Source organism: Lissotriton helveticus, chromosome 8, assembly GCF_964261635.1.
Source record: "Lissotriton helveticus chromosome 8, aLisHel1.1, whole genome shotgun sequence".
In the NCBI taxonomy this organism is placed as follows: Eukaryota; Metazoa; Chordata; class Amphibia; order Caudata; family Salamandridae; genus Lissotriton; species Lissotriton helveticus.
The window spans coordinates 330,927,424-330,952,605 of NC_136069.1; the positions used below are offsets into that span (position 1 = coordinate 330,927,424).

Here is a 25,182-nt window from a genome sequence, read left to right on the forward strand (position 1 = left end):
TGTGCGGGATGCTTCGTGCCCGTATTTTGCCTGAGGCTGCCCTGCAGGGTCATGAGCTCCCGCTCACGAAGAGTACTGTGTGTGGATATATAGATATATATATATATATATATATATATATATATATATATATATATATATATATATATATATATATATATATATACACTCTAACAGTTACAAAGTGCTGCCGGGCCGTTTGTCTACCTTTTGGTGCTTAACTCGCGCACACTTTTTCATTTTTTTTTTACATTTTAATTTACAGTTTAAACATGTCTATACGCCATGTTAAATTTTAAATTGAACATCGCCAGCATGTGTCACGATGCATATTGTCTATTTGTGTGCCAGTGGTCAGAAATGTTTTAAAATATCTACCTGTGGAAGGAAGGAATCTTTCAGAAATCTTCTTGCTCTGTATGAAAATCCACTTGTCCCATTTAATACCATGCAGTGAGGTGACCATTTATGATTCTCTGTTTCACAGAATATTACAATAAATAAATCACATTATATTTGTTGTCCAGTGCCTAGATTGCCAACTGAAGATAAATGATACTGCTCAGTCTTTTCTTTGACCACTTTATATAATTCCTGGGCAAACTGGTTCATCTTACTGTACTGCTTTTTCATTGTTTGCCATGATTTTGAGTATATGCCAAAGCTAGATTAATGAATAATTACTTTTTTTTATAGCTAGATCAAGTTTGCAAGGTCTTTATCAAAATGTTATGATTCCTAGTCTTGACTATTTATGCAATCTTGGAACAGTAAAAAGAAAAGAAATGAAGCAGTGGCATTACATATACTTGCATATGTGTTGTGAGGGGTCAGCCATAGCATCATGATGCATACATTTGCATGGCTGACAACATCATGCTTATTTTTTTGCCAGGGCCGGTCAGCATCTGCAGTACATACGGTAACCATTGCCATATCTACAAAAACCATTAGCAAAGCCAATAGTTCAGCACCACAAAAGATGAGAGCTGTTGGATTTTCAAATGCTTGTTTTCCGTAGTATGCATTGTTCATCTGCTCTTGTCCACATTTAATCCCCAGTACACAAAAAGCATAATAGAACAGTTTACATATATCAAAACTACTAGTTGTGAAGATTATTCTAGTGCCTTACATTGCTTTTAGCCGTCATGCTCAGTATGGCATGGCCTGTTGTGCTAAGTGTGATGTGCTTTTTTTGATGAGAAGATTATCAACGGTTTCTACGACAAGTGTTAGTTATTGTTGTGAGCCCATGGTATGCAGCAAAAGGGTCTCCTCCTGCAATACATCAATTTCGTCTGCATTAAAACTCCCAGTCAAGAAACTGGAAATCGGTGGATTTTCACACATTTGAACAAGGCAAAAAACATTGCATTCAGTGGGGAAATAGTGAAATATGGTGACCAAGGAGTAATGTCTATTAAATCACCTGTGACCTATGGCATACAGCAAAACACATTGGTAGTAAGATGTACTCATGAACCATCTCATACACCAAGACACATTGATGGTTGCTTGGTCTATTGCTGTAAGAGGGGATAAACAGATGCTGTAGAATCGGCAGAAACAATTCGAAATATGCCAGTTCACATTACACGTGCAAATGTGAAACCAGCCAGACATACAAACATTGATCTAGGACTACTAAACAGAACCAACATAAAGTAGAAAATTAAAATCATGCTGCCGGAGCATGAAATCTCATCATGGTAGTATCAAAGCATTTGTGAGAATGAAGTGAATGTGGGATAATCAGACTGCAGATACATAGCGAAGACCTAGCAAAATCAGGATAAACATAAGACTTTTGTAAGCATAGTGCTCACAACAAGGAATGCAGAAGTCATAGGTGGCACCGATTGTTACCCGTAAATTAATAACTGCTGCAGGTTTTCAATCATTTAAGTTCAGGCACAAAGCAGTGACCCAGGCAGAGTTCATAGGTTAGCGAACATTAAACTATCGTATTTCGTTACATTTTAATCATGCTGCCATAACTTGCATAATTCCTGAATTTCGTGTTGCTTGCAACTTCCCATTATGTAGGTTCGAATAAAATTTGAATGTGAGACTCATTGGTAAAAATATTGTGTCAAGAGATATATTTTGCTCCAACCAGTATTCTGGTAGCTTAAGTGACTTATTTTACCAATAGCGCATGCTCCTGTGAAAAAAGTCTTTCGAGGTATTGGCAAACCACATTCCTTTTTAAAAGTGTTCTAAATGAAATTTTGTGGAATTTCACAAAATTTGGCAGAGTAAAAGTTGTGTGTTTCCCACCCGCCCCGCCCCCTTCTTTCAATATCCATTCAGAGAGGCAGCACACTATTGTGGACAATGCCACATGTATTCTTGATGGAATCTAAATGCCAATGACCTAAACAGGAAGGTAACACTCAATTTCATCTTTTATATTTTGAAGTGGGTAGAAAGGAAACAGCACATTTTTCCACGAATGAAACTTGTGGCTGCGCAGCAGTGGGTAATAAATGAGGCATATTGCTCTACGAGACCTGAATGCAACTGATTTCACAGAACGGCAGGTAAAGTGGGAACAGCTCGAGCTTGTAAGAAAGGACTTCGCCATTCAAACACTCAGGAACAAGATTGAGCAAGAAAGCTGCCATTTTGAAGCTACTATTTTCTACTCCAAGCGGTGACTAGGCAAGTGCTTATGATATTATAGAAACTCACCTCAGTAACTGACAATGATTCTTAAAAGTGTATTTCCATTATTACAGTGACATGTGACAAAGTCGACATGTCTAGTACAGAGGAGTGTTAACTTTTACAGACATTATTGATAACTGTATTTAGTCCTCAGAATAAAGATATAATTTCCAGATTTATGTACACAGCAGTGTCATCTTGGGGGATTAGGTTAGTGAAATCATCCTCTGAAACTAAAGGGAAACACGATAGTTTGTGTTAACTGACCTGGGAAACCTAATGTAAATAGTTATTAAGACTGAATGCAAATATTCTTTCTCTACTTAAGACGAGGAGAAGTCACAGAGGCGCATCGCGACTGCGTTCTAGTTCTGGACTCATCGCAGTTGTGAAAACCCTTCAGCTGCAGGATAGAAGCACAATGAAGTGAATGTTGAGTGTATAGCTGCTATAAGGTTTCTCCTGTAATTGTTGAAATCGACATTCCAATGGAATAAACATCAAGGAACTTCAATTTTACAATTACAACTTCAAAACTTCTCCCCCTCTTTAGCATGGGACAGCTTGGTGCTTTATGCACTGCATGTGACTCTTTATCATAATTGTCTCATGATGTTATGTGCATTTGTATATTGCACTCCCAGTGTATAGTCCGGAAGTGATTTTTGAATGTGGGTGCCTATGTCGGTTCCTGGCTTCTCATTGTCCAGAGTCTGATCGGTCTTTTCACCTACTGATCTGATGGAGACTTCTAGCTGCAGATTCCTTACCGTAGAATTTCCCAGGTGTCAGGATGGATCCGGTAGATTTTTTATGAGCATTACCCCTATACACCGGTATGTAGCGTCGATCGGCTCTGCGTGCGTCGTCCACGCCTGACGTGACGTAGTGGTACCTATATAGTCACCACCCAGGGACGCTGATGTCAGTTCTTTTCTTTCAGCGCCAGCTATCGCTGATCTGTAGAAGAACTTCTCCTCAGTCACCGTTTGACTGGATTTTTTCAACTTTTTGTTGCGTCTATTTGGAGATTTTCCTCCAGGTGAGTTAAGAAATGTCATCTAGGAAGACAGGATTTCAGCCCTGCACAGCCTGTCATCGGCCGATGTTGGTGACTGACCCGCACCTTGTCTGCCTGTGGCGTTTGGAGCGCTACCACAGCCTGAAGTTGTGCTCAGCTTGCCATGCCATGAACCCGAAAGGTTTGAGGGAGCAGTCCCTGAAGCTCATGACTGGCTGGCCGGCATGCGCCTCAGTGTAACTCGAGGTCCCAGTTGAGAGGATTGTCCCGAGAGCGTTCGTGGAGTCCAAGGTCGTCATCCCACTCCAAGTCTTTGGGACACTCTGGAAAGTTGAGGCACAAGAAGAAGTCGAAGAAGTCTTCCATTTCTCCTCATCTGTCGGCCGACGAGACGAGGGAGCATCGACATTCAACACATATCTTCAGGGTAGAGCCTGAGGGTGGGCCTACTCAGAGTTCCATGGGGCCCATATTTGGTATGTCGGACCCTTTTGGCACACCTTCGGGCCCGCAGGATCAGAGGGGACCCCACCTGGTTCCACACCGGTGGCTCCGGTCCTGGCTCCAGTAAACCCCCATGGATCCATTCCTGGATCTGGACCAGCACTGGTCATACAAACTCGACCTTCCACAATGCCGGTCCTGATGCCGACGCCATTCCTATTGTGGTCCCAGTCTCCCTGATGGGCGTTGCCTGATGCCAACTTAGGCCTCAATAGGAGCCTTGCCTCCTAGATTGGTGCCTTAGCCCTATTCCCTTGGGCTAGGACTCGGGGAAGAACGGGAGGGATTGCTGGACCCTGGAGAATTCCAGCCATATGAGGAAGACCCTAGCATAGACTGGTGTAAGGAACTGGGTAAAGCCAGTGAACTGGATTCCTCTCCAGATACTGGTATGCTTTCTCCCACTACCGTGGCTACAGAGGAGGAAGCTTCATATGTGGTGGGGTGTGGAGTGCAGCTGAGGGTCCTTCACCTTCAGGTGCCCTAGGTGGCAGTCAAAATTAAAATCTTGACAGGTGCCGCAGCTGGGAATCTTCACATCAGAACCTTTTCTCCTGTTCAATTATGCCTTTACTGACTTCCTTTTGGGGTCCTGGTCCAAGCCCAAAACAGGGGCTCCTGTGAAAAGGATGATTGCACGCTGCCACCGCCCCACTCCCAGGGATCCAAACATCCTCACACAGCACCCTACCACAGAGAGCTTGGTGGTCGAGGCCTCATCGTCCCACGGTGCATTCCCTACCGCTCCCCCTGATATGGAATCCATTAGGCTTGATTCTTTGGGGAAGACATTTTCTTCCCTAGCATGGCATTGCAGTCCGTGAACACCGCATGCCTTTTGGGCCATTACTCACGCAGTCTTTGGGACACGGTTGCATAAGTGCTGCCACAGGTTCCTAGCAGAGGACCTGGCCGAACTCTCCCAGGCTGTGGCCGATGGCAGAGATGCAACAAAGTTCACAATATGATGAGGACTTGAAATGACCAACACACTGGGCAGAGCTGTTTTATTGACGGTGGCCCTAAGCCTCCATGCCTGGTTGAGGACGACTGGGTTTCCGGGGGTTGTCCAGGCTTCCCTCATGGACATGCCTTTCGATAGCACCCATCTCTTTGGAGACCAGGCAAATTCGACGCTCGACCAATTCAATAAAAGTCGGACTACAGTCAAGTCCTTGGGCCTTTCTATGGCCCGTGAGACCCCAATCTGCCTTTCGCGGCTATGGAAGGGGCTTCTAGCCATGCCAATTTCATCTCAGTGACTGAGCTGCGCATGCTCCCCAGCCTGTGCGTGGATGTGGGCGCTGTACCCACAGACCTCATGGATCAGGTGATCGCCAGCCCCCCTCCCCTGGCAGCTGCAGACTGCAAACCTTCATAATCTGCCCCTTTACCACCATGGGCATCCGGTTGGGGGCCATCTCCTGCCCCACTGGCAGTCCATAACATTGGACAGGTGGATTTTGCAGATTGTCCGAAGGGACTACTCCCTCCCCTTCGAGACTATTTCTCCCACCATTTCACGACCTGCTGACTGAGGATCATCTGTCCCTTACTGTGAGGAAGTTATGGCTCTCTTGGTCAAGGGAGCCATAGAGAGGGTTCCGGTGACTGAAGTAGGCTATGGTTCCTGCTAATTTCTGGTTCACATAAAGGACAAAGGCCTTCGTCCTATTCTAGATCTGTGCACCCTCTAACTCTTCCTCTAGAAGTGGAAATTGAAAATGCTCACGTTTGCTTAGGTCTGGTCCGCCCTGGATCCAGAAGACTGAATAGTAGTGTTGGACTTACAGGATGCCTATTTTTGCAATCCCATTCTGCCTGCCTACCGGCACTTTCAGTGGTTTATGGTAGGCCATGAGCATTTTCAGTTCATCGTGCTCCCCTTTCACCTTACTACCGCCTCTCAGTCGTTCAGCAAGGTGATGGCAGTGGTTGCAGCTCATCTGCAGAGATCAGGGGTACCAGTCTTCCCCTATCTGGACGACTGGCTGTTGAAGGCGGGCTTGCCCCAGGCTGTCGTCTCCCTTCTCCAGACTACAGCGAACCTCCTGCATCTGCTATGGTTCACTATCAACATGCCGAAGGCACACCTCGCTCCCTCTCAGACACTTCCTTTCATCTGCGCTATTCTAGACACAGAGCAGTTTCTGGCTTATCCCCTCCAAGCGTCAAGTCCAGAATATTCACGCTATGATAGCGATGTTTCAGCCTCTATCCTGGGTTTTGGTGAGGCGCACTCTTAGGCTGCTGGGCCTTGAGGCCTCCTGCAGCCTGCTTGGAACAAGCCCTTTGGTTCTGCAGTGGGACCTGAAGTTCCAGTGGGTGCAGCATCAGGGGAATCTCTCGGATATTGTCCAGATCTCGGAGGGACATCAAAAGATCTGCGATTAGGTCAGCGGCAGTCCCTTCTCCCTTCCCAGACCTGATCTGACGGTAGTGGTAGAAGTGTCACTCCCTGGATCGGACAGCAATCCGGGAGAGGTGGAGATCAGAGGATTCTGTTTCAGCGTAATCCAGACTCCACATCAACATGCTGGATCTTTGTGCAATCCGGCTGACATTGAAAACCTTTCTAACGCCTGTCAAGGGAAGGCTATTGCAGGTGTTCACAGACAATACCAACGCCATGTGATACTGTAAGAAACCATACGAGTGGTGTCGTGGACACTTTGTCAAGAGACCCTGCACCTCTGGACATGGCTGGAACGGCAGGGCATATTCCTGGCGGTTTAACACCTGGTGGGCTCTCTGAAAGCCAGGGCAGACGAACTCAGCCGCAGAAGTCTAATCAATGGCTTTCCCACTCAGAGGTGGCACAAAGTCTTTTAGCAGTGGAGAGAGCCTTGTTTATATCTGTTCCCCTCTGCCAAGAATGAGCAATGTCAGCAGTTTTGCGCTCTGAAGTTTCAAAGGCGGCTCTCCCTTGGAGATGCTTTACGCCTCGAATGGAGCTTAATGGAGCAATGTCAGCAGTTTTGCGCTCTGAAGTTTCAAAGGCGGCTCTCCCTTGGAGATGCTTTACGCCTCGAATGGAGCTTAAGCCTCCTATATGCCTTTCTGCCCATACCACTCCTACCCAGAATTTTCAAGTAGATCAGGTACGACCGGGCCCACGTCATCGTTGTGGCTCCAGACTGGGCACTGAGCGTCTGGTATCCTGAGCTACTAAGCATGGCCATCGATCCTCCAATCAGGCTGCCCCTTCGGGGGTGATCTTTAGTTGCAGCAGCAGGGGAGGGTTCTCCACCCGAACCTATTCTCGGCCCGCCTTCTGGTGTGGCGATTGAGCAGCTACAGTTGACTGCTTTTGACCTTCCTCCCGAAGTCTGTAACGTCATCTTGACAGCTAGGCGTCCCTCCACCAAGACGTAATAAGCTTCAGTTGGAAAGAAATTGTGGCAGGGTGTGCAAAAAAACACATCAACCCCCTTTCTGCCCCCCTTTCGGAAGTCTTAAGCTTCATTTGTTCCCTTGTCCGGGGTGGGGGGTGTCTGCTCTGGGCACTCTTAAGGGCTATCTGTCTGCTCTTTCTGCCTTTTTGCGACTGCCGGACCAACTTTTATTGTTTAAGTCCCCTATTGTACATAGGTTTGTATAGGGTTTTATCCATCTCTTCTTTCCTTCTCCATTTATCTTGCCTCATTGGGACCTTAATCTGGTCTTGACCTATTTTAATGTGTGCTCTTTTCAAGCCTTTCCTTAATTTTCCTCTCAGGCTTCTTGCATTGAAAAAACCCTTCCTTAGGGCAATTACATCTGCACATAGAGTGAGTGAGCTGAAGGTCTCATCACCTAAGCCGCCTTACATGTCAGTCTATCCTGACAAACTGATGATTCGTATAAGGGACTTGTTTCTACCGAACATGGTCACCCCATTTCTGCTTTTTACACTCTTCCACATTCCTCTAAAGAAGAGGAGCGACTCCACCGTCTGGACCCCAAAAGCGCTTTGCCGCTTACTTGTCAGTCTATTCTGACAAAATGGTGATTTGCACAAGGGCCTCCGTTCTACCGACAATGGTCACCCCTTTTAGGCCAGTTTATCACCCTGCCGACTTCAAAAAGAGTATTGTTGGTCTTCCTTGACCTCACACAAGGGTTATGGGTGGGCGACCAACTCTTCGTGGGGTATGTTGGTGCAAAGAAAAGTCAGGCGGCGCAGAAGCAAACCATTTCTATACGGGTCATACTATTCACCACAATCTGCAACGCGTTGCCCAAGAAGCAAATTCCTGAAGGCTTGCGAGCTCATTCCACCAGCGCTAAAGCTGCGACCACTGCGTTAGCACACAGAGTTCTGTTCCTGACCATCTGACGGGCAGGAACGTGGGCTTTCCTGCAGACGTTCACCAAACAATTCTGTTTGGACAGTCAGGTCAGTAGAGATGGTCACTATGCCCGTTCAGTCCTGTAGGACTTCCTTGTTTGAAATTGGTCCTCAGACCCACCTCTGGGGATTGTATTGCTTGGGTATCTATTCAAAGGTAAGGAATATGCAGCTAGAATGAACAAGTTACTTACCTAAGGTAATGCCTTATCTGGCAGAGACATTATCTACTTGCAGATTCCTTACCGACCCGCCCATTCTCTCCGCTCTGCGACCAGAATTCTCAGGATAGGGTTGACCGCTTTAAGGGCCCTAATTTTTCACACGTGTTCAGTGTACTTTATGGCTCTGCTCTTCTGGCGTGGAAAGTTGTCAAAAGAAACTGACGTCAGCATATCTATTTGTAAGTTTCAAAAATCGACACTTGGAAACTTTTTCAGCAAAAAGCAGGCAATGATATCCTATGGAAGGAAATTCAAGTTACCGGTAAGTACGGTTAAAATTACTTTTCAGGATCAGTACTGGGCTCAAAGATGAAGCACTGAGGTCTCTCCTGATAACAGGTGAGTAAATCAGAATTCGTAGTTCGGCTGATTTTACTTGGGTCCAGTATATATAAAGCAACTTTCCTACACCATCCCCTCTCCACTGTGCAAACACGCCCTGTGGCGCGTTTTAAGTTGGGGAAATAATTCCCCTTCAATCCTGGGTGTCCCTAGAGTCCAACTAGCCCACTAGGTACATCCAGTAAGCACCACAGAGCTGCATAGCAGAGAGATGTAAAAAGGGGCACGGCCTGCACCACCTCTCTGCAACGCAGTGCAGTGGCGCTTCCTGGAAGCACCTGGTGGGCTACTTGGCCCCCATGGTCCCTCAGGATTGAAGGGGAATTTTTTCCCCAACTTAAAACGCGCCACAGGTCATGTTTGCACACATCTCCTCAGGCCCGTCCCCTCCTTTCACTACTGTGTAAACGCTCCCTGGGGCCGTTCTAAGTTGAGAGATTAAGTCCCCTTCAATCCTAAGGGTCCCTAGAGTCAAACTAGCCCACTAGGTACCTCCAATAAGCGCCACAGAGCTGCGTTGCAGAGAGGTGTAAAATGGGGCGTGGCCTCGGAACACCTGTCTGCAACGCAGCTCCCTGGCGCATACTGGAGATACCTGTTGGGCTATTTGGCCCTCAGGGACCTTCAGTATTGAAAGCGAATTAATTCCCCAACTTAAAACGCGCCACGGGGCACGTTTGCACAGTGGTAAAGGAAGGGGGCGTGGCCTGAGGTGACATGTCTGCAAACACGCCCTGTGGCATGTTTTAAGTGAGAGAATTAATTCCTCCTCAATCCTGTGGGTCCCTGGGGGCCAACTAGCCCACCAGGTACCTCCAGTATGTGCAAGAGGCTGCGTTGCAGAGAGGTGTTCAGAGGCCACGCCCCTTTTTACAACACTCTGCAACGCAGCTCCGTGGCGCTTACTGGAGGTACCTGGTGGGCTTGTTGGCCCCCAGGGACCCTCAGGATTGACAAGGAATTAATTCCCCAACTTAAACCGCGCCACAGGGTGTGTTTGCACACATGTGAACTCAGGCCCCAACCCCTCCCTTCACCACTGTGCAAATGCGCCCTGTGGTGCGTTTTAAGTTGGGGGATTAACTCCCCTTGAATACTGAGGGTCCCTGGGGTGCAACTAACCCAGCAGCTACCTCCAGTAAGCGCCACAGAGCTGCGTTGCAGAGAGGTATAAAAAGGGGCGTGGCCTCAGAACACCTCTCTGCAACGCAGCCCCCTGGCCCATCCTGGAGGTTCCTGGTGGGCTAGTTGGCCCCCAGGTACCCCAAGTATTCAAGGGGAATTTGTTCCCCCTCTGCAAACGCGCCAGGGAGCGCGTTCGCAGAGTGATGAAAGGTGGGGGCGTGGCCTCAGGCGCAATGCCAGTCTTTTGTTTTTTAAGAAGGGGGGGCTGTGTAGCCACCCTTTTTTTTAAAAAATGTTTGGCCCTGGGGACCCCATCCCCCAGGGCCTGCCCCCTATTTTTTTATTTAAAAATGTGGAAGGGGGCCGTGTGGCCCCCCCTTCCGAGGCCTTAATCGGCCCCGGGGACTCCATCCCCCGGGGCCTGGCCTTTTTTTTTTTCTCCATATTTTAAACTATTGGGGAGGGGGGCCATTTGGCCCCCCTCCCGGGCAACTTATGGCCCTGGGGACCCCATCTCCCGGGGACGGCCTTTCTATCTTTCTTTAAAAATTTTGTTTTTTACTTTTGGGGAGGGGGGCTGCGTGGCCCCCCTCCCGGGCCACTTGTAGCCCCGGGGTCCCTATCCCCGGGACTGGCCCTCTCCGTTGGGGACCGTAGGGGGGCCCCCAATCTCCCCACGGTCCCAGCCAGCTCCCCGCGTCCTGCGGGAGCCGGCATTGCTTTTCCACATGGAGAGCAGCTAACATGCTACTCCCCATGTGGAACAGCAATCTGATTTGCTTCATTGAAGCGAGAGCAGGTTTCCCTGCTCTCACTTCAATGAAGCAAAGCAGTTTGCAATGACAGGGCAGGAGTCGCGAGGCTCCCGCCCTGTCATTGCCAACTACAGTGTCCTGGGGGTTGGCACCACGGGACACTGCAGGAGCCGGCCCTGGGGGGTGGCGGTCCCCAGGGCCATCAATGGCTCCTGGAGGGGCCCTCTTCTCGCATTTTCAAAGCCCCGGGGGATAGTGGTTCCCGGGGCTGGAGGGTCCGTCATGGACCCCCCCAATCTAAATATTTAGAGCCCCGGGGAGGTGGTGGTCCCCGGGCTTGTGGGGCTTTGCCCCCCCGCCCCACACAGGGTATTTTCTTTTTTAAAAAGCCTCAGGGGTGGCGGTCCCCGGGGTTGCGGGGGGCCGTGAGCCCCCCGCCATTATTTTCTGAAAGGCCCAGCGGGTGGCGGTCCCCGGGGCTGGGGGGTCTTAGAGCCCACCCACCTAATTGAAAGAAGCCCAGGCGGGTGGTGGTCTCCGGGGCTAGGGCAGCCTGAGAGCCCCCCCACTTATGTAAAAAAGCCCCGGGGAGTGGCGGTCCCCGGGGCTGGGGGGGCCTGAGAGCCCCCCCCCACCTAATGTAAATAAGCCCCGGGGGGTGGCGGTCCCCGCGGCTGGGAGGCCCCTCTAGGCCCCCCTTTACACAATAAGTATTGCCCCGGGGGTGGCGGTCCCCGGGGCTGGGGGGCCCCTCTAGGCCCCCCTTTACACAATAAGTATTGCCCCCGCGATTTGCCCCCCGCGCCCCCCCCCGGGTGCTAATTAACAACAACCCGCACTTCCTTTTTTTAAAAACATTCGGCCACAATTTGTGCTGGGTGCGCGAATCGCGCCGATTGTTTTAAAGAAAAAAGGCTTTTTTTGGCCCTGGGTGTCCTTATGCGACCCCCTGAGCAGGCCTAGGGGGTCAGGGTGTTTCTACCCTGTCCCCTTTTTGCATTCTGCGCGTTTGTTTTTCTGCTTTCTTGTGCCTCTGTTCTACCGAGGCACAAGATGGCTGCCAACACTTCCTGGTTTGGAGTGTTGACAGCCAATTATCATGTAGCTCGTGCTCGGCAGGGTGCGCGGATCCTGCGCGGCCATAGATATATCTATGATTTTACTTTTAATTTTCTCAGGTACTACTGAACGGATTTACACCATTTTTTTTTTAAATCTTTTTTTATTAGCAAGGTAGGTGAGCACCAATACAGTACTTCCGACATAGTGATTCGTCAACCGGCGCCAAAGTTATTCCAAATAGAATGTTGTAGATTTCCTATGGGTAATAGGTCCTAACTATAACTACCTACTGGCGGCCGCCAGTAGGTAATATATATATATATATAACAGATGATTCAATCATGACATTTTTTGCATGTTAAATCAGCCATAGAGAGGGTGCCCAGGAAAACCTAAACCCAGCAACTATCTTTTTTATTTTGTAACTTATTAGAAGAATCAGCATAAAAAGTTACGTTACCTATATACAGGAAGCTGGGTTTAGCCTGTCTTGTAGTACCCACGACCTTAGTCTCCACATTGTCATTAGGAAACGGGGTACACCAAAGACAATAATTTGGCTCACATCAGACCCCAGTATTCGAAGAGCATCCGTAGGAAGCTGTATGTTTTTTATGAGCTCTTAATAATGCCCCATTTAGCTGTACTCATTTCAATCTCCTCTTATCTATGTGAGGGTGCCAATCCATGCCCTCATTAAGTATCAGCCCAAGATAACCAAATACTTTCACCTGTTCTAATGGTGCACCTCAGAGCTTGGGGTAGCATTGGGAGGAAGAGCCTTTATTAAAGATCATTTTTTTTCTCGCAATATAGCAGATATTGTTGAGTTGTTTCTGAGGTTTCAGACTGTGATCCCGGTTCTGCAGGTGTTTCGTCTGCTTGATCCCACGGCCAAATGCATCGCGTTGGTGCCACAAGCCAATTGGGAGGTGAGGGCCGATTTGTAGCGCCGGAGGTCTCCGTGGCCTCAGCATCAGGGGAGTTGCACGGCTCAAGGGCTAATTTCACACTATTCATCCATGTGAGTGAGCCCCTCCACCTTTTGGTGAGTAATCACAGCCACTTCCTCGCTGGGATGGGAGGCCCATCTCAGTGATTTGACGGCACCAGGGCTGTCTTTAATTCTATGTAAGAGCACGTCTGCCCATAAAGATTCTAGTGCTGCATGTGTTCTGATTTCCCATCTGTCTGTGAGAACAGCACTGAGATTCAGTGAGACAATTCCAGGCTGCCCATTATATCAGCAGACAATGTTGTAGGGCCCGTGGGCCCTATGTGGGAGGCGATTCGCCTGTGGCATTGGGCTCTTGTAGAAGCTGATCTTGCATTCTCCCTGAGTGTCATGGCAGATGCTCTCAGTCATTCTCACTGTAGGACCAGGTGAAGAGCTACAATCGAAACTGGCGGAGGTGATTTCCAGATTGTGGTTTCCTTTCATTGGGCCGTGAGCTAATACAGGAAGGGTCCTCAGCGTTGTGCCTTACTCGTCCCTCTGAAAGGTCCCTGTGGGAGGCCTTCAGGTTCAGCTGGTATTTAGGACCTGCTGTACAGGTTTCTGCTCATTTTGTTTATTTCAGAAATTCTGTGGAAGATGCAGGCATATTATTCCATATTGGGCCCAGAGAAACTGGTGGAACTGTTGGCCATCTCTTTCGCTCCTGGACAGGGAAGACCTGCTCTTGCAGCAGGATAGTAAAGTCCTCAATCCACAAACGCTATGGCTGCATGCATAGAAACTGAGCATTGCCTGTTCTAGTCTTTTACCTACCTCATAAAGTTTCAAACACCATATGGGCAGATGGGGTGCCCTGCTACCAATTCTATATACGCGGGTCGCTGGGACAGATTTGGTCCCTGGCCCGAGCCCCTTTAGATCTCACAGTCCTGCTAGCACTAGCTGAAGCTAAGGGCGATGTGGATGCCCTGTTTGCCTGTGTGTCTTCTTGATCAGCATTCCATTTGGATTGCTGTGAGGTGCATGCTTTCTAAAATGTTTCCTTTACTTGTTTTCTCTCACTACGTTTATTGTTCCTCAGTGGGTTTTAAATCTTATGCTATCTTTATTGATGGCATCCCCATTTGAGCTGTTGCGCAGTTGCCAGGTTTGATTTTGTGCTCTGAAGATAGTTTAGTTGATGGCTTTAGAATCCCTCAGTTGGTCCATTTTTTACAGTTTTCTACTCGGATCAGGTGGGCTTTCGAACCTGCCCATCATTTTTCTCCAGAGTAGTTTGTGCTTCATATGGGCAAGTCTGTTACCCTTCCATCTTTCTCCTTCTCATCCAGCCAATGTGGAGGAACAGTTTTGTAGGCTGGACACCAGCCTCTGTCTCATTTTCCATTAACAGCAAGCAATAGGACAGGCTGGATGATTAGGCTTTGGCAGAGATAACATGCATTGGTATTGCATCGGTTTCGCCTATCTGATAAATCAAGAGGTGTTTTCATCAATCATCGTCCGGGAGAAGGAAAGAGCTCCCTGATTGATAACAAGAGTGGAGAGGATGTGGCGCGGCGGCTAGAGCTGCTGGCGTGAGAGCTGGGGATCCCAGTTAGAGTCTCAGTGGCGTCGCACAACATCCTGTGATTCTATGCTAATCACTTAATCTCACTGGGTGATGAATTGTTATATAAGTATGCTGCAATAGTAAAAGGAAAAACTTTAGGAAAATATAGTTCCACCAAAGTGTATGCTAACAGTATCCCGGCGAGAGGAGGAACGAGTATCAGGTTTCACAACCATCCAAGAAAAAAAGAACAAAAGCAAAGCACTTTCCGACTTCAACCACTAGATGGCGGAGTATGCATAGTATGCAAAACTATTCTTACAGGTAAGTAACTAGTGTTAATATAGCCAATAGAAATGGAGGAAAGGTAAGTGGCACACACAGGAACCAATGAGAAGCTAGGAATGAGAGGAGGCGGGATGTAAGTCCCTTTTAAGTTTATATTAAAAACAATAGATTTCTCAAGCACAGGGCAAGCGCCGTGCAGGCGAAACCTAAACAGGCCAAGATGAATTACCGGACTTAAGCATTTCCTAAGAGGCATTTAGGGGCTTGTGGATTTATATAGTTTCAGCTCTGCTACTGCTGTTCTCTAAATTCTCAGTGCAGGCAATGTGGAAACCTTAGGATTCACCAAATAATGAAGTATAGTATGCCAGGTTGTGGCAACTTTTGGTGATTGGACTCATTTTAGCACCTGTTAATAGACGAGCAAACCGATTCAAGTCAGATTTGCTTTTGAGAAATTTGACACTGGGAAACTGTCAAGCCAAGTAATTTTAAGCGTAATGAACTGGTCCTTTGGCGGAGGTTGGAAAGTAGGCAACAGCCCAAGAAGCAGATCAAAGAAACGGTTCAGTCTGATACATTGTTGGTGTCCTAGGTTGATCTATCTTCCTAATGAAGAACTTTCAGCAAGGAGGGTGATTTCATATTACCTGCTGCTTGAGTTTATAGTGATTTTGTTTCTTGGCTGGGTGTGTTGAGGGCTGTTGGAGAGAGATGTGTACATTTGTAAATGCGATCTTTGCTGTGAAGAATGTTAACGTAATTTGAACTAAAATGCTATGAATCGCCCCTCCATAACGAGAAATATCACCAGACCCTCAGCTTTGCTTATATTTTTGTCCTGCATGACTTGGAGACCTGCTAGCCACACCCTTCTCAAATGTCTGTCCTCTCTTCGCCAGTGCATTCTTTTTTTTTTTTCAGAACAAAATTTTTATTATGTTGTTGATGAATGATACAGGGGACACTGACCCCCAATAAATCGGAGGACTAGTGAGCAGGAAACAAGTCATCGCACATAGATGATTCAATCAACATAATAGAAATAAAAGAGCCCCCCCAACCACCCTCTCCCAACCCTCCTCCCCGGATCCCACCCCCATCCCCGCACAGTGTCTGCACAGTCCAAAGATAACAGTGTTCATGTCGCAAGCAGTGTGTACTATTATCGCCCAGGTTCAACGAGCAATAGATCAATATCAGCGTCCTGTTGCGCAGGTGGCTCCAGCCACAGCTCTCTATAGTCCGCCCACCGCTTCCATATCATGAAATGTTTCCGGGGGCAACCCCTGGCCTCGAACACCGGACGCTCCAGCCCCATGCAAAAGTCCAGACCCCTCCTCCATACTTCCAGCAAGGGGGCCCTGGGATCCTTCCAGGCTCTAGCTATGTCTCTTTTGGCCACTGTAAGACCAAGGACTAGTAGGTGGCGTTTATATGTTTCCCCCAACCTGTTCCATGACATGTAAGAGGCCAAGCTGCGGCGAGCGGGGGAGGTCCCAGCCCAGCAGCTCGGAACAAGCAATTCCACACACCCATCCAAAACCTCGACAATTTCTCGCATGACCATACCGTATGTATAAATGTGCCCACTGCACGCTCGCACCGCAAGCACTCAGGGGAGGCAATCAAACCGGCCTTCCATAGCCGGTCCCTGGTATAATAAGCCCTGTGTAGGTATTTGAATTGAATGAAGCGCAAGCGCACTGCTATCGCCGCTCCCCTTGGAGCTTCCAGGGCTTCCCTCCAGTCTTCCTCCTCGAGGGCTCCTATGTCTCCCTCCCACACAGCGCGCAGTTTATCTTATGGAGAGGAGCAGTGTGTGACCAGATCTGATATATGTTAGAGATTTTCTTGTCCTCCAGTTCCCCCATAAACACCTTGGCCTCCAGAGGGCTAAAGTCGGGCAGCGAGTCCAGGCCAACTAGGGAGGGGGACAAGGCATGTCGCAGCTGCAGGTACCTAAAGAATTGGGTTCGAGGCATGTCGTATTCTTCCCTCAATGCCTGCAACGACTTGAGGGTAGTGCCTTTCATGACATGTCCCAACGCCGAAATGCCAATGGCATCCCAGCCCCTGAACCCTTGCAAGGAAGCTCGGGTCTGCAACTGTCCATTCTGCCACAGCGGAGTCTCTTTCGTTAGTTCATTCCACCACCCCATGCGGCGTAGAGCTCCACGCCACACTCGGAAAATCACCTGAGTAACCATGGGAAGTCTCTTCCTGATGGTCGCCGAATATAAGATGGTGTGCAACGTATCAGGCCCCATCATGTGCCTCTCAAAGGCGTAGGCTGGGTCACCCCGGTCCCCATACCACCATTCATTGAGCACCAGCAACTGGGACGCTTGATAGTATGACAAGATGTCTGATGTCGCGAGGCCCCCACAATACGTGGAGAGAAAGCAGGTCCGGAGCGCTACTCTCGCCACGCCTCCGGCCCAGAGAAACTGACTTAACGCCGAGTTCACCTGTCGAAACCACTGCGGTACTATGGGACATGGGTGGTTTTGCAGCTGGTAGAGGAGACGCGGGAGGGCCACCATCTTGAATATCGCCGAGCGACCATATATATTTAGGGGCATTCTGGACCATGTCTTCATATCCAACAGCACGCGGTCCCAGACAGGCACCACATTACGGGCCCAAGCCACTCCAGGTAGGTCGGTCAAGAAGACGCCCAGGTATTTAATACCACCAGCCGCCTCCTGCAGCGCCGATGCCCAGGGTCCCTTCCCCTCCCGTTTTTCCAGCACCCTCAGCGTGGATTTCCGCACGTTTAGGTGTAAGCCTGACACCTCCCCGAAAATACGCATTATCTCAAGGACTCTAGGCCCTGACCGACTTATATCAGTAAGGAAGAAGAGGACGTCATCCGCGTAGAGCGCGATTCGATCAGATGGTCCCATCTCCCATTCAAGACCACGTAGCTGTGCGTCCATCCGTACCCACGCCGCCAGCGGCTCCATGGCCAGTGCAAATAAATAGGGTGAGAGAGGGCAGCCCTGCCTGGTACCCCGGCCAATTAAGAACGGGTCTGATACTGCTCCTGCCACTCTCACAGACGCCGTCCGCTCCGTGTATAGCAACTGCAGATAGGAAAGGAAGCGAGGCCCAAGATTCAGGCGGGACAGGAGCGCTCGGAGATACACCCAACTAAGCGAGTCAAACGCTCTATCAATGTCGGCCAAGAGGAGCGCGGCTGGGATCTTGGCAGCCCGGGCCATCTCCACCACCACTTGTGCGCAACGGATGTTATGCCTCGTCGCCCTATGGGGCATGAATCCAGCCTGGTCAGGGTGAATTAGGTCAGTAATATAGGGGAGGAGACGATTAGCCAGGGCTTTCGCCAGTATTTTCGCCTCAAAGTTGAGGAGCGATATTGGCCGATCTGAAGAGTGGTGTTCGGGGGGTCTCCCGGGCTTACAGAAGACTATCTCGGCATGTCGCCAGTCTGCCGGAAGGCGACCTCGCTCCCTGGCCGCCTCCAGAGCCTTCCTGTAATGCACCCCCAGCTGGAGATGAAAAGTCTTCATGAATTCGCATGGGAACCCATTACGTCCAGGAGCCTTCCCAGAGTTCAGTCCCCCAAGGGCCGTCTCCAGCTCCTCTAAAGAAATGGGGAGCTCCAGCCGGTCGCGACCCTCATCCGAAAGCGCGCGCGGCGGGAGGTCCGCCAGAAATTTGTCCACATCGTAGTCAGGGAGAACCTCCCGGGGGGCATACAGGGTCACGTAATACCGCGCAAAGCTGGCGGCCAGGTCCTCCGGGGCCGTCACAGGGTTCCCCATCTCGTCGCGAAGTCCCGGTAGGGACTGCGCTTGGAAGGTATTCTGGCAGAGTCTATAGAGCATGGTACTGGACTTATCACCCCACTGGTAAATTCTACTCTGTGTGGCTAACCACAGCTGGCGCGCTTCATCCAGTAGCAAGGATGTATAAGATTGCTGCGCCAGCAGCAGTTGCCCAACGGCCTCAGTCGTGTCCCCAGTACTGCTCTTCCCCCTCTTGATCTCGGACTCGCCTCGCTGCTTCCTCTATACTCCTCCCACGTGCCCTGCGGGCCTCCGCACACCATGCAATGTCAGCACCCCGGATCACGGGTTTTAGAGCTTCCCACTGAGTGACATCTTTTTAGGGCCCCTCATTGTCCTCCCAGTATTGAGAAATAGCCTCACGTATATGCGACTGGTAGTTGACTTGTTGCAGGTGCCATGCAGACTGGCGCCATCTAAAGGGCTGCCGTTTCTTATCTAATTGCAAGTCCAACGCCACCGGGGAGTGATCAGATAGGCCACGCGGGAGTATAGACGTGGAGGCCACCCTCCCTATCCAGGTGTATGGGACGAATAGGTAGTCTAGTCTGGAAAAGGACCGGTGCACAGCGGACACATAGGAGTACTCACGGTTATTGGCATGTTGGTACCGCCATGCATCAATCCATCCCATCCCCTGCAACATACCGCTCAATCTAGTGGGGGTGTCTGCTATAATCCGCCCCCAGGCCTGTGCCGGTCCATCCGTCCATTCATCACATCGTTCCAGTCACCACCCACGATGGCCAGTGCCGTTGGAATGTCGGCCCATATCTCAAACAACTTTTCAATGAGTGCCTCTTGCAATGGGGGCGGGGCATACACGCTACCAAACACCATCGGCTCGTCTTCAACCATACCCTTAATAAAAACAAATCTACCATGGGCATCCATCCATTGCGTCTCATGAACATAGGGGAGTCTGCGATGTATCAGGACCGCCACCCCTCGAGACCCCCTCACAAACCCCGCATGAAATACCTGATGATAGCCATAGCGCTGCAAACTGAGGGTTTTTGTGCCCTGGAGATGCGTCTCTTGCAGAAGAAGGACATCTGCCCGTTCCCTCTTTCCTTGTCGCAACACCGCCCCTCTTTTTATTTTGTCCAGCATTCCCCGGAAATTCCAGCGCATCACCCACTGTAGCGCCTGCGTAGGGCCCGTACCCCTGACATCAGCCATTATCTATGAGAAGAAAAAGCAAGGTCCTGGGCTGTCGAAGCCACACACACTCAGACATTCGCAACCGAACCCGTGCAGACACTGTGTCGGGCCTAACTACCCCCCCCCCCAACCGCAACTAAACCCCTCTCTCGCCCCCCACCCTGCCCACCCTCACTCACAACACACCCCCCCTCTACCACCCCATTGCTAACTACCCTCAGAACAGACCCTCCTCCCCCACCCCATACCTCAGCAACATTGAAGTACCTGTCGCGGTATAGATCGTCGCCGGCCCCCAACGGGAGGTCCGGGACCCACTATCCCAATGGATCCCCAAAAACTACCCACACAGTCCCAACCTACCCCCCACTAATGAACCCTTTCTAACTGAGGGGTTGAGTCCGCCCTCCCTGTGTCGCCCCCCCCAACCCCGATAACCAAACCACAAAGTTACTTGTACAGCTGAAGTCTCAATCTGCATTCCGCAATAGTTGTCCATATTCGGGAGGACCGAAGTCTCCTCCCCAGATCCTGATCAAAAGTCCGCCACACACCTCGGAGACTATGAAGCCGGATTTTGAGAGTCTGCATCCTCAGTGGCCTCCGTCGCTCCGGTCTCCGGTTTTCTTCTTAGGACGGGTTCTCCAGTTACTCCTGCTACGCGACCATCGCGGGGTCCGAGGGGGCCCAGTGGTGGATGATGTATCCGAATCCCGACCTGGGGGGGTGTGTACCCTGATCCGGACAGTCTCGTCCGTCCAGGCAAAGACTTCCTCCGGGGTGTTAAAGAATTGTGTCTTGGACTGGAACACCACCCGCAGGCGGGCCGGATAAAGCAAAGCATACTGGATATTTAGGCCCCGCAATCGCGCCTTAGCTTCCGTGAAGGATTGGCGTTGCCGCTGTACCAGCCTGGTATAGTCCGGAAATATCAGGATTTTGTGGCTTTCAAACAGCAGAGGCTCCTTCATACGCGCTTGCCGCAGGATCGTGTCGCGGTCGTGATAGTTGAGCAGCTTGGCTATCACTGGTCTAGGACGTTCCCCCACCGGCGGCTTTTGGGTCAGTGCTCGGTGCGCGCGTTCTACAACAAAACAGCGTGATAGGGATTCCGGAGGGAGCCACCCCTCGAGCCAGCGGGTCAGGAAGGCCTCCATTTCGCCCTTCTCACAGCCCTCCGGAAATCCCACAAAGCATAGATTGTTTCTCCGAGCGCGTCCTTCAGCGTCCTCAGCGCCAGGCCCTTCTGGATCCCCTCCATGTTGGCCACTTTCTTTTTTAGAGTCGCGACATCGTCTTCCACTCCGGTAATTCTTGTCTCCGCTTCTGTGATGCGAGCCACCGCGTTGCGAAGATCCTGGCGCAGTAATGTAACGTCGGCACCAACTGCCCCTATTTTAGCGTCTAGTGTGTCCCTGGATTGTGTTATCGCTGCCAGGAGGGCAGCGTTGTCGGGGATGAATGTTGGTGGGCCCCCCGCTGCTCCGGCTCCTCCAGTCGGCCCCGTGAATTTGTCTATCGTGCCTTGCTTAGACGGGTGCCCACTGTTACCACCTCTCGTCATGGCTGCCTGCGGATAGAGGCACCAGGTCCAGGGCGTCACGGGAGTAGTGACCGGGGTGAGGATATCTGCCCCCTGACCAGCGGGCGCCTCCGCCGGCGTCGTCCCCCTTCCTCGCACCAGTGTTACCGCCACGGGCTCGCACCCCCTTCAGACCCGAGTCCAGCAGACGTGCCACGATTAGGGCCAGGGTAACTTAGATCTCCTCGTTTTGTAGGCTGCACCACAGGGGCCCCACCACCACGCCTCCGAGGACCACCATCGGGGGGGCCAGGCCACAGAATACAATCAGCTTCAGGGGCAGCTTGCCCCGACTTCCATGCACTAGCGTGTTGCCGCCCACGGTCACCACTCCACGACCGGCGGGCAGATTCCCAGCCCCCCCGCCTCCGGAGAGTCACTACCACGGCCACACAGTGTCTTTGAACCGGGGGGGGGGGGGGCGGGGGGGAGGCCCCAGTACGCCACGTGGGAAGCGCCATCCAAACGCGGCGATTAGCCGCAACCAAGGTCCTCGCCCCCCCCCTCGGTAAGCGCCGGGGTCAAATACCAAGTTCTAGGAGAAGGCAGGGGTGGGATCCAGGAGGAGAGGTGTTCTGCTGCCCCACGGGCCAGCCGCGTCCCCCCGGTCCGATGCGACCGCCGAGTGGGGCTCGTCTGGCCGCCGCCGTACCTCTCACCTTGCCGGCGCCGAAGAGGGGGACCCCCGCAGCTGTGTCGTCGGCCCCGCGCCTGTCCCACGCTGTGTCGTGTAGGCCACCACTGCCGCCGAGGCACCGGATGCGCGGGATCGCCCACCACCCCTCCGCCACACCGGCCGCGCCGCACTTCCGCCCGGCCACTCCAAAATCGCGGTCCCGACCACTCCAAAATAGAGGTCCCGGCTCAGTGCGTGTCAGCAGGCCGCACCGCCTCGGAGCTCCAACCTCCGCTCAGCAATCGACCACAGCTTCAAAAACGCAGTCGGGGTACCGCAGTCCATTCCGACTGCTCAATAGGTCGTTTAGGGCTTCTCAGGGTTGGGGAAACGGAGGATTTTCGCCGGATAACTGATAGGCGGGACGGAGCTCGCTTAGGCTGCGTCCGCCATGCTCGCCACCATAGCCACCGCATTCTCTTTTTTTTAATCAAACAATTTGTGTGGCTTTTTGATTTCGAGAACCATAACATAAATATAGCTAGGTGTCTGGTACATCCACTTAAGTTGTAACGGCAGTCCATCACAGCCTTCCTGTTAACAAGGGACATACTTGCCATCTGGCAGCCCACGCAGCTGTTACTGCTCGGTAAGGAGCAAATAACTGCCTCGCTGCAAGATGACTATCCCCACGACTACTCTATCTGTTCATTACTGCACTTTTAAGGCACTTGAGTAACTTATTCTAGAAATCTGGCATTGGCTATTGTGGTTCTGTGAAGCGCAACTTGCTCACATGAGGCGTTTGCCAATCTAGTAGCCGAGGTACAGCCTCAGTGAAACTTCTCCTAAATTAATATTTTGAAGGTTTTATATAATTGGATCTGCTATAGTTATTGGCTTTAAAAGTTGATGTTCCTATAGTTTTTGGATTACCGCTAAATGCGAAACAGAATTTGATTATCCTATTTGAAAAATAAACCAGTGAGGATAAAGTTGAGTAAGTATAATTTGTAGGTTGCTGGATGGAAAGTGTGTGCTTTCTCCTAGTAACAGCTGTCCAAGTTAGAGCTCTGTTTGGTTAGCGAGTTGAAATCCTTTGTGTGTGACAAGACCTGTCGATAAGGTAATCAGTGTATCACACTGTAGGTTTTAACTGTACACCCCATGTTAATTCTTGCTTCATCGCCTCTGGGTTGTTCCTACTACTTTTCCCGAGGCACATGCAAAATGTATTGGACATTTCAGGGAGTGGAAAAAGGGGTGCAAGGTGTGTTTTGCCCTCCACGTGACATTTCCATATTTATTCCATCCAGAAATAGGCATTCAAAGCTCTTCTATTTGGTCAACTTTTAAACATTTTAGCTTAAACTGTATTGCGTTAGAATAGGATATGTAGCTCTAAAGAGGTGCTAGAGATTGTATCACTGCAACTAAAATCTTCATTGGCCCCCTGTATATTTGACCCTCTTTTGATAGCATTCTTGAAGGAGCGATGTCCTGATTCACACATACTTCTCTCTAAGGGCCCGCTACTGCAGCTGTGAAAGCCTTGTCGACTTTTTTGGTGGTCCGGGTTGACTTCGGTCTGCTGTGCTTCCAGTAGCATACTGTTGAAAGTTTACTCCAAAGCTTGGATTTGCCTGTAGACGAATGGTGCAGAGGACATAGACATGCAAAGCCTTCATGGAAGTGTCCTCTTTAGAATTTTTAAAGCAGTTGTAGTTCACTTTGATATTACCTGGAGCAGTGCCCAAGTGCACTGAGAATCGATTTTAAGATCCAGTCCTAAAGAATCCCCATCCGTATTCGTAATGGTGAGCAGATATACCGGAAACAATGTAACATTACCACAGAGAAAATATATGCATCTTCCAAGGTGATTGACTTTGCCCCATAACTGCCATGGTTTCTTTCAGTACTCTTGGCATGCCATCACGGTGCTTCGCGGCCTCTTGTGGCCGCTTTCGCAGAAGATTATTTTGGGTGCTTAATGTTCTTAGCCTTAACTACTCAATTGCTAAGTCAACAGTCAGGATCGTCCTATTGTAATAACATACTTATTGTTTAAAAAAAAAAAAGTTTCATTCATCCGTAACGTAACACGCTAAAAGATCATTTCATTTCTAGAATAAGGCCTCTTCTCCATCATCTGTAACTAAACACGCTAAAAGATCATTTCATTTCTAGAATAAGGCCTCTTCTCCATCATCTGTAACTAAACATGCTAAAAGATCATTTCATTTCTCAAATAAGGCCTCTTCTCCATTTCGTTTTCTTATTAAAGCTCTAGTTACGGGCAGATTTAGCTGTCTGGAAGAATTCATCTTTATAAAAAAAATGTGCAAGTAAATGTAAGAAGTATATAGAGAGCGAGCTTTGGGTCGCCCCCAATGTCAACGTTTGGCATTCCTTGGGTGGGCTGTCTTATGAAAGCAGTGGTATTTTGTGGATGTTTATATTGTCCTATTAGGTTTTGTACAGAGAGCATCAAGTAGTCCTTTTGTTACACTTCAAATGCAGCATAACATGTAGCTTTTATTTGAGCCAGTGTGTGTGTTCCTATATATATTTACTTAGCTGACTCTGTTTTGATTGTGGAGCATTGGCTTTTCACTGAGGAAGTGTGTGCTGCTTGGATTCCTTAGCCTGCGACAAATCACCCTTGCATATTCTTTTGTTCTGTATTGCTGCGATGTTGGATTTGCAGATTGTTTTGCTCACAAAGTGAAGAAATAGTTGCATATGCATTTTATTAAAGATGCAACAACAATGCTTGGCTTTGTCAAAAGTCCCTACTATGCTACGTTCTGCTATGTATCCTTTTGAATTCCCCCCATACAATGCAAATGCAATTTCCTGACTCCTTGTCATAACACTTTTATTTGAGAGTAACATTCTGTTCAGCCGAGGGACTCTACTCCCAGCTTCCATGCTTTCGTCGCCAAAGATTTACTTCATCTTTGGATTTTCATCCTAGACTTCTTGGGGAAAACATACATACAACTGCCCAACTATTTCCAAAAACGTACCCTAACAAAATGTCAGATCTATTGGCTTTACCAGTGCATATTTAGTAATCCTTGCGTATTATTCAGCAACTACATATTTTTACTGTTTCTTACAAACGTGTTTTGACCTTCAAGTTATGCTAACTTTAATGATGTTTTA

The 25,182-nt window shown here is 49.6% G+C and overlaps 1 protein-coding gene across 2 annotated transcripts in view; it reads left to right on the forward strand.

Annotated features, from left to right (window-relative positions):
• NUP58 (nucleoporin 58) overlaps window positions 1–25,182 on the forward strand; it is a 429,593-nt gene that overhangs the window by 367,544 nt on the left and 36,867 nt on the right. The gene's annotated exons all lie outside the window — the stretch shown is intronic.